At 46.5% G+C, this 10,185-nt stretch overlaps 1 pseudogene; it reads left to right on the forward strand.

Moving 5' to 3' along the window:
* The first annotated feature begins 1,967 nt into the window (after positions 1-1,967).
* On the forward strand, positions 1,968-4,250 carry LOC107147263 (annotated as a pseudogene).
* Positions 4,251-10,185: the final 5,935 nt, after the last annotated feature.

Raw genomic sequence — 10,185 nt, forward strand, 5'->3', positions numbered from 1 at the left:
ATATATATATATATATATTTTAAAAAGGGAAGCTGGGGTTGTAGCTCAGTGATAGATCTCTTGCCTAGCATGCATGAGGCACTGGATTCCATCCTCAGTATCACATAAAAATAAATAAGTAAAATAAAGGTATTGTGTTCATCTACAACTAAAAATATATTTTAAAAAAAAGAGATGGATGTGGTGGGGCATGTTCATAATCCCAGGGATTTGGGAGATTGAGGCAGGAAGATCACAAGTTTAACATTAGCCTCAGCAATTTAACTTGTCTCAAAATAAAAATAAAAAGGTCTGGGGATGTGGCTTAGTGGCAGAGTGTTTAGGCATTCAGTCCCCAGGAGTGGGTGAAAAAATAAAAAAAGCAAAAGATTAAAGACACACACACACACACACACACACACACACCACTCTGTGCTCCCTTCTTGAGTTCCAGGGTGCTATCCCACACATTTGGTGTCAAACACCACCAGAAGTTAATAACTCACAAACCTATGTCTCCAATCCAGAATAGATACTTAAGTTACATACAGACTCTATAAACTGATGGAAATCTCCGGGTGGCCATGCCCCAAACACCTCATCTTAAGATGGGCACATTTTAATTCTTCACATTTTCCCACAAATCAGCTCCTTACTTACTTTCCTACCATCCTCAGCCCCTCACTCTCCTTTATCCCCCGCTCCCATCAGATCGTCCAGTCATTATCATTAAGTCTCACCTACACGACTCTTGGTAACGCTCACATCCATCCCCTCCTTTCCGCCTCGTTGACATTGTCTCAGTGGATAGATACCCTCCTGTCTCGCCTTGGCAATTGCAATGATCTTACTGTCTTTTCAATTTTATTTCTTGCCCCCCTCTGATCCATTCTCACACGGAAGCCATGGGATCTCGAATGCAAATGTAATTATTTTACTCCCCAAACGCACATTCTTCCTGTTCTTTCCCATTGTTTTGGCATAATTTCAATTTCTGGTTGCTACCTCTCCAGCACGTCGGCACCACCCTTCTTATAGCCTACCTGTCCAGTCTTACTGTATCTATCAGTTCCAAGAATTCTCTTGGCTGTGCCCTTGCATGTGAGGCCACATCTACTTCTTCCTTCTAATAATACATTTTTCAAGATAAGATCAAGATACCTCACCTGTTTGGATCTCCTCCCAAGGTAGAACAGGCCAAATCTCTGAATCCTCACTTGTAAAACTTTCTCTCTCTCTCTCTCTCTATTTATCTATCTCTTTTTGTCTACTAGATCATTAATAAGCATGTGCCTTAGCTGGGCGTGGTGGCATACACCTATAATCCCACCTATTCTGGAGACTGAGGCAGGAGGATCATAAGTTTGAGACCAACATGAGCAACTTAGCAAGACCCTGTCTCAAAATAAAAAAATAAAAAGGGCTGGGGATGTAGCTCATGGTAGAGTTCTGCTGAGTTCAATCCCCAATACCAGGAAAAAATATCTATGTGTATATACACATACACATATCTGAGTGTTTGGCATGTAGAAGGTGCTCAATTAATATTTGAGGGATGAATAAGTAAATGGATTCATTAATGATAAATATAAGTGAATCAATTAATGATAAATAAATTGTATCTCTGCCTCCTATTGCATTGGTCCTTTTGTCAAAAAGGAGAATCTGAGACATACATATGGGTACTCAGATTTCCAGGGACTTATTTATGTAACTTCTTGGGAAGAAAGTTCAAACCATTGCTTGGGAAAGTGTTCTGGGGCTAGTGCTGAAAGAGGGACCAGGTTTGAGAACCTGGGTTTGCGCTTAGTGACCCTGTGGGCCTCATCTGTTCTAACAGTGATGTCAGGTACGCTATGGTCCAGAAAGAGGCTGATTACACTTGTATTCATCTTTCTTAGAGATGAGATGAGACCCTTCTATGAATCAATCCTGTTTCTACAATTACTCATGAAGGTCCTCAGGTCCAATTCCCAAACACAGGCTTTGCCTCTTGAGGCTACCTGGGACCTGTGGGTCTTGATATGTGGGAGATTTAAAGCCAAGGGAGAGACCCTTCTGTCCTGTGCATCAGGTCAAAAGACTCAGGTTCGGAATGGGAACAACAGCTGCCTGACTGGAACGGAGAGAGAATCCCTGGTGGCGATGGGCATTGGTGTGGGGACGTGGATGGAGTCTGGGCCTAGGCCTGGGAGAGCATCTGATGAGGGACAAGAAGGAGCCAGATCAGGCCCCCTGTCCTGGGATTCTTAGGGGGTCTGACCTGATACCAGAGGTGGGGGCTGTTGTGTCCCTGGACTGGGGACACGAGAAGTATGAACAAATGTGAATCTTTGCAGGATTCAGCTACCTGATTGGAATGATTCCAGGAGTAACCAAACATGTTAGTGAGGAGTTACCCGGTATATGGTACGGTCAGAGAGAGAGGAAATGGGAAAAGGTGAGAGAAGAACAGAAAAGAAAGAGGAAGGAGGAGAAGGAAAAGGAGGAGGTGAGCTAAAGGGAAGCAGAGGTCCTGCTCTGTCCGGGGGAGGACCAAAGACGAAGCTGTGAGCGGTTCTCCAGGAGTCTCCATCCCCAGTGGGGGGTCTTAGGCTGGGGACAGAGGGAGAACTGAACGGATGGGACCTGCAGCTTTGCGGCTGGTCCTCGTCCTCTGTCTCACGGCTTGGTTGCACCTCGAATTCCTGCCAACCCTGTGTTTGAAGGAGATGCCCTTACCCTGACATGCCAGGGATGGAGGCCCACAGCACTGTCCCGGGTGCAGTTCTACACACGTGGATAATTCTTTCCTTATTCTAAAGTGGAAAGCGGTGGTCAGTACAGCTGCACTGGGCAGACGACGGTTATTGAATCCTGGTTCACAAACACCTGCAGCTACCAAGGTCAGATCCGAGGTGAGTTACCACCTTAGAGGGGCTGATGGGGCCACTCTGGGATCCAGTCTCTAGAGATCAATAGCTCTCTGGGCAGGAGTCCTCCCTGATGTTTTAGGCCAGTGCATAGGGTCCCTAGCGTCCATGATGCTGGATCAGTATTTCCTCCCAACCCACATGGGGCATGTTTGGAGCCAGGGGAAGGAGGAGGTATGGGGAAGAGCCCTCAGTCAGCCTCGTCACTCCCCCTTCTTCTCTGTGGACCAGATGACTGCTAAGGGACCTTCTGGCTCTGACTCCTGGGATTCCAGAGGGTCTTGGCTATGTGGGAGTTGTGTGGATGAGGACAAAGGGATAGGTCTTGGGGATGAAACTGTCTCCCGTGTGGGTCAAGGAGCTGCAGCTCAGGCTGTACTGAAGCTCAGTCCTTGGCCTCCAGGGCTTCATTGTCCAGGACTCCCCTCCTGAGCCCTGGGCCTGTGTCTTCCCAGAGCTGTCCCTGCCTCCTGTGCTGAGTGCCATCCCCTCTCCTGAACCTGTGAGGACAGCCCATTGACCCTGAGATGTCAGATGAAGCTGCAGCCACAGCTCCTTTTCCTTCATAAGAATGGCCACACCTTATGAAGGACAGGAGCCACCACCCAGAGCTCTGCATCCCAGGGGTCAAAGAGAGAGACTCTGGGCTTTGCTGGTGTGAAGTGGCCTTTGAGGGTTGCTGGGTCCAGAAACAGAGCCCTTGGCTGGAGACCAGGGTGCAAGGTAAATGAGCAAGGAAGGGGAGGCACTCCCCAGTGTTCTAGGCATCAGGCAATAGCACCCCCTGGTAGTGGGAGAGGGGTCTCCTAGGGTGGAGGGACCCTGGAACCTGGAGAATCGGGCTGACTCTTCCACCATATGTGCTGTCCCAGCTCCTGTGTCCCATCTTCTTCTCACTCTGCCACATAGGGCTGCTGGCTCTGCTGTGGGGGACATGGTGGAGCCCCTCTGTGAGGCTCAGAGGTGCTCCCCTCTGACCCTGCACTTATTCTATCTTGACAAAGAGATCCCGGGGACACATCCAGTTCCCTATGGCAGGGCTGCTGTCCTCCTCTTCCGAGTGAAGTCAGAGCAGGATGCTGGGAACTGCTACTTCAAGACCAAGAACCATGTCTCCAGGGAGCAACTCTCCGTGGATGGTGCATCCTATCCTGCATCCAAATGATGATGTGGACCTGAGCCACAGGGGCTGGGAAACAACTGATCATCCTGGCATCCTCCCCAGCCTGGCAGAAGACAGGGAGTCTGGACAGATAGACAGGTGGAATGAGAGGAATCTCAATCTCATGCAAATATGACTAAGGGCATCAGGACCTAAGCTGTGAGATGGACCCCCTTCTTATAACCCCAGAAGTTGTGATTCCTTCTGGAGAACTTATTTCCTGAGATCTCACCTGCCGCAGTCTGGCTGGGCACAAATGCCGCAGTCTGGCTGGGCACACAATCACGAGCCACCACACAGCTTGTAGATTCAAACAGCAACTCTTTATTCCCGAACTCACACCAGCCGTCTACAATCACGTTCCGGGGAAATCCACGTTCTCCGCCCAAATCCACGTTCTCTCCCAAATTCACCTTCACTGGGCTTCTGTCTCCCAAAATATACTGTCTGAATCCCGTGAGAACTCAAGGGGAATTTAGGCAGCAGGATACGCCCTATTCCCAGCAGGAATAATCTTAAACCTTAAACCTGGAACCTAAACTGGGAACGCCCTAAACCCGATTATGTTAAACCGGGAACACCCTAATCCGCCCTGGTCCTTGAGCAAGGTCAACTACATTCAATGTCACTGCAAAATGTCAGCAACATGGGGTACGCTGGCAAGGAAATTGTCATACCTACTTGGCTAATGGCTCCCAGCACTCACCAACTCTAAGCCATCTAGATCTTGAACTAAGACATAGGGAACTTCTCTCTTACAGCTGGGCTGGGTGGAGGATGGAGGGGTGGTGCAGGAGGAGGGAGATAGTCAGAGGCACTCTCAACACATGGGCAGAGAGAGGCAGAGGAGCAGGTCCTGGGTGCAGGTGGGCTTGGGAGATCTGCAGAAGCCTTGCAGCCTCAGCTGAACCTTCATTACCAAGGTCACAGATGCCTTCTCCTCGGTGCTGGCCACATTTCCCACTTCCTTTGTTGGTTGGGTGGGGCACCAACATAGTTCTGTATGTCTTTTTGCAGAGGGGACCCTGTGGCCTCACATATACAGGGATGTGTGTGTGTGTGTGTGTGTGTGTGTGTGTGTGTGTTGGGAACCACCGGATGCTGAGGGTTTTTTCCTAAGAGCTACAGAAGATTCATGAGCATAGCTCTGAGGCCTTGAAGTCTTGGTATCAACTATGACTTTGACACAGTGTCCTTCCCAAATGGTCCTACAAACCTGTCAGAACTCTCAACTTCTACTGCACATGTGTCCATCCTAACCTAATAAGTGAGATGATAGAATGAGCCAGATTCCTGTCTCAACCTGTGTCTGCATCTCTAGGCTTTCCTGGGTCCTAGAGGGCACTGTGAGGTGTCTCTTCAGTCAAGAAGAATCAAGCAGCACCCTGTCCCCTTCCCCAACCTATGGTACCATGAGCAGTACAACAGCTCACAGAGGGACTCAATAACTGTGGACAGAGTTCCAGCTGTAGTCCCTCCCTTGATTTCTGCCCCAGAGTCCTTGAAGTGTCACTGTCAATGAAGAGCAGTGGTCTTATACAGGTGTATGCGCAGATGTATGATTGGGTTTGATGGTCTGCTCCTTCCTTCTTGTCATCTTGTCCTAAAGATGAATTTTACATGTTGTGTAATGAAGACAAGTCTAGCCTTTGTCCTCAGCTACCAGGGGGTGATTTCTAGGTCCTTGCTGTGTCATGTCTAGGAGGAGTGTCTGTTTGCCTAGGGGCCTTGGCCAGCAGACAACCCGATATGATTTATGATGGAGACTTTGAGTCAAGCTGTGTTATTTCTACCTTTAGAGAAACTGGAGACCAAGGATATCAGCCCAACCTTTGGAAGGGCTGGGAGCTCAAGGTTAGCCATGTGGGCAGCATGTGTTCTAGCCCCAGTGAAAATTCCAAGGCTCTGGTGAACTTTTATAGTTGGCAATTCCAATGTGTATTGTCACATGCTGACGCCGGGAGAGTGGCACTGTCCTAACTCCATGCGAATTGATGTGCTGAGTACTTCTCTAGACTTCTATGCACTCTTCCTTAGGCTAATTTTTAATCTGTATATTTCCCCTGTAATAAACCATAACCGTGAACATTACAGCTTATAATGTGTTCTGTGAGTCCTTCTAGCAAATGATGGAAATGGGGTGGTTTGCAGTTGGTGTCAGAAGTGGGGGCAGTCTCCTGTGGACTGTTTTCTCTAACTTTACACTTGCCTAGACTCTCCCATGTGTCCTACAAATTGTCATACAATGCAGCAAGATAAAGTGCCAATCAACTAGGAAAAGGAGGTTTGAAGAAAGTAGAGTAGGAAAATAAGTTGCAGCAAGGAACAAGGTCAATATCTAAAATGTATTCCTTAGTGTTCTATACCTGGCCACGGGAATGCTACAAATGTGGCTGTGCTTTCTAGTAGCAACTGCTAAGGGGTCATGAAGTCTTCTATAAAGATCAAAGGGGAAGCAGGGCATAGTGATGCACAACTGTAATTCCAACAACTCTGGAGGCTGAGGCAAGAGGATTGCAAGTTTAAGGCCAGCCTCAGCAACTTAGCCAGATCCTGTATCAAAATAAAAATTAAAAGCAGTGGTAGAGCGCCTCTGAGTTTGATCTCTGATGATTTGGGCAGGGATAGGGGTAGGGGTAGGGAAAATCAAAGGACTGCTCAAGGAAATCCTGTTCCTGCCACTGGGAGGCATTTTTCTTAAGAGGACACTGTGTGATGATAATGAACGGTATCTTTAGTCCCATCTTTTCCATAGCACCCTCGAGTTTTTCTAACACCCTGTATACAAGCTCTGGTATTTCAGTAGGGCAAGTCTGTATGCCTCCCGCTTGATGTGGCTTGGATTTAATCTTTCTTATCACTTATTTTATCCCAGATGAATGGTTTACAGTAGGGGCATCCTTGCAACTTTGAAGAGTCTTGGCCAGACCAAGCCATGACCATATATAGGAATATATGGCCTTCTTCTCTGGTTTTAAGGCCATAAAAACGGTGCTAATCACAATTAGATTTTGAGTGTAGTAGGGGGGAGTGTTTTTAAGGGACGTTCCTTCCAACACACAGGAAATATTTTCAAAAGCCCAATATGTAAATAGGTAAAGTTTCCAGGTTTTTTGGTTGAAATGGAGGTGGAAATTCTGGAATTCCAAGTGCTAATGCTGCCCATCTGCAACCCCTGAGCAGAGGGGCTCCATAGGATCCTTTGGGCTCCAAAGAGTTACCCTGGGATTTCACTGAAATGCTGAGAAGAGTTATACCCTTCAGCTTCCACTGGAAAAGTCCAATTTGTGTTTCTTATAATATTTCCATTGAAGAAAAGTTGCATGGATAATTTTTGTTGTTGTTGTTGTTTACCAGGGATTGAACTCAGGGGCACTCAACCACTGAGCCACAACCCCAGCCCTGTTTTGTATTTTATTTAGATACAAGGTCTCACCGAGTTGCTTAGGGCCTTGTTTTTGCTGAGGCTGGCTTTGAACTCGCGATCCTCCTGCCTCAGTCCAGAGCCACTGGGATTATAGGCATGTGCTACTGTGCTGGGCTGCATGGAAAATTTTTAAAGTTCAGCAACCAGTGTTGTAGAGGAAGGACTGGGCTGTATTGTCTTTAGATAACACTTTATCAGATAAGCTTTTGAAAAGTAGAGAGTTAGGGACTAGACCCTTCTCCCCTTCCTCCACTTTCCAATGCAATCATTGCAAGTTGGCTATCCCTAGTGCCAAGAAACATCAATTCTAGGAAAATTCTGCCCTCTACCTCCTCTCCATCCCGGTTGGAATTGCTGCCCCCTAAATCTTCCACTCCTCCTCTGTCCCTCTATTTCCTCTTCTAGTAGTTTGTTGGGGGAATCCCCAAGGCCTTCCCTACTTCTTAACTATTTCTGCAGATTTGGAGAAAAAGTCTCCATTGTTGGTGTACCATTAGCTAGTTGGCTCTCCCCTTGGAGAAAGGGAACCCCTCAGATCCAGAAAAATCTTGTCTTACAATGTTCTGTCCTAAACTCCAAGCCACCTTCATTGGTCCAAAGTCAGGCTCCCAGACAGCCCTTTTCACCCCTGAAAGAAGGATTTGATCCAGAGGGTAGAGGGCCATGGTATATCAGGAAGCTATTGTGTGTGATAGTTCTTTGGGGAACTTGATAGGGAAGACAGGGCATTTTGTACATATTAATGGAGGAGCAGCAGCCTTTATCAAGAAAGTATTAATGGAGTTATGGGGAAAGAGAAGGAAAACCTTGGAAAAGGAGAAAATAAAGCTGCCTTCTGAACCCGGAAGCATAGAATCCATACTCAGTGGATCAGAGATGAGACATGCAAATTGACCCTCAAGAAACAAAAGACAAATTGAAGGGACATTGTTAGAAAAACGAGATGGGAAGATGTGAACAAATTGCCAAAGGAGAGTCACAGAAGTGGATACTCTAATTGTGCCCATCCAAGTTCTGTCTGGGGCCAGACCACAGTATCTGGGAACTTGACAGGAGAAACCACACAATAGAAATGAACATGATAGATTGTCATTGAATTGTTGAATCTTAGATCATCTCCTTCCCTCTAGCTAGCACCATGCTCCCTTCTGATGGTAACTCCTCATGTTAACTGTAGAAATGTCGGGGCAATGGAGCACAACCTATGTTGTGACTTGAACACTGAACCAAAGGATATTTCTTGCCCCCATTCCTGTTTATTCCTTTATTCTGTTTGTTTTTGTCCTCATAGGACTTTATCACTCGATGTTTTACATTTGTTGCATATGGCTCACCTCCCCCCAGCCTGGTCCTCAGTGATAACATAAGCTCCATCTTTTCCCTTCACATCTGTATTTTGCATTAGGACAGTACCTTGCATTTGATTGAAGCTTAATAAATATTTGTGAGAGATATAGCTAATTGTACGTCTGTTAACGACAGCTCTGATAAAATGAGACAGCATCCCAGATTCAGATCAACTCCGGGACATTGATGAGTTAGCCTACTGTGGACACTTGAACTGTGCTGAATTAACTGAAGTTGAAAACTACTGTCACGTGCAGACCTGTCTGGGTGGCCAGCGGGCTTTCCCCCAGCCACTTGCCTGTGCTTCTCTCCTGCTTGCTTTGCCAGCTCCCAGTCTCAAGCACAAGTCAATGACAAACGACACCAACAATAACAATGACATTTACTAAGGGCTTTCCATGTGCCAGAACTTCACTAGATTGTAGTTGTATTAAATCTCAAGTTCATCAAGTAAAATTCCACCAACAAGATACCAGAAGACCAGAGTTTTGGACCCAGCTTTGACATTAACTTTGACACAGAACTTTAAGAAATTCTTCCACTTTCTGCGACTCTGGGGGTTTTTATTTTAGTTTTACGTTTGTTTGTTTTTAATTTATAAAATAAGGGGTTAGGAAAGCTCGGTAGATTCTAATTTTTTTTTTCTTTTACCAACAGCACCTTATTTTCAAACAAATCCTGCTTCAGGGGTCACATACGTAAGAAGGTAAAAGCTGTGTCAGGGTGACACCTGTGGCTTTGCACCTGTCTCTCCCCAGCAATCTAGGAGACAGCTCTTCAGAGAGCTCAGGAAAACTGATTAAAAGCCTGTGGAGCCCCTCTCCTTTTCTTCAAAGCCTGGTCCAAGAAGAAAACATCACTTCATGGCTTTGCTCAGGGGAAAAAAAAACCTTTTGTAACTGGAGACAAAAGACATCACTGGCTGGGGAACTTCCTCCCTGCTCCAACAGAACAGAAGAGCAGGCAAAGTGTGCAACTCCTCAACTCAGCTTACAGTGGAATCATCTGGGACTTTGCTTGATGAGCAGGGGGGTTCCTAAACCCCATCCTCCACTCCTCTTCCCATTCTGACTCAGTGGGTTCAGAGCCAAAGGCATCAACATTTTAACTATCCCTCCTCAGGGTTCTAACGCAGGTGTACACATCCTGTTTGACAGCAATCATAAGGGAATCAAAGGATACATAACCCAGAGGAACATACCAGTTCATTTTGGAAAGAAGAACAGACAAGTTAAAATATGGACAGGTGATACCTGGGAGGCAAGCAATGAATTGTTGAGGAGTTTGGTTGAAGGGGATCAGCCTAGCATGTCACACCTCTGCATACCTAAGAGCTGGTCTAGTGAACAGGAAGCTGA

Source organism: Marmota marmota, unplaced genomic scaffold (assembly GCF_001458135.2).
Source record: "Marmota marmota marmota unplaced genomic scaffold, marMar, whole genome shotgun sequence".
NCBI lineage: Eukaryota > Metazoa > Chordata > Mammalia > Rodentia > Sciuridae > Marmota > Marmota marmota.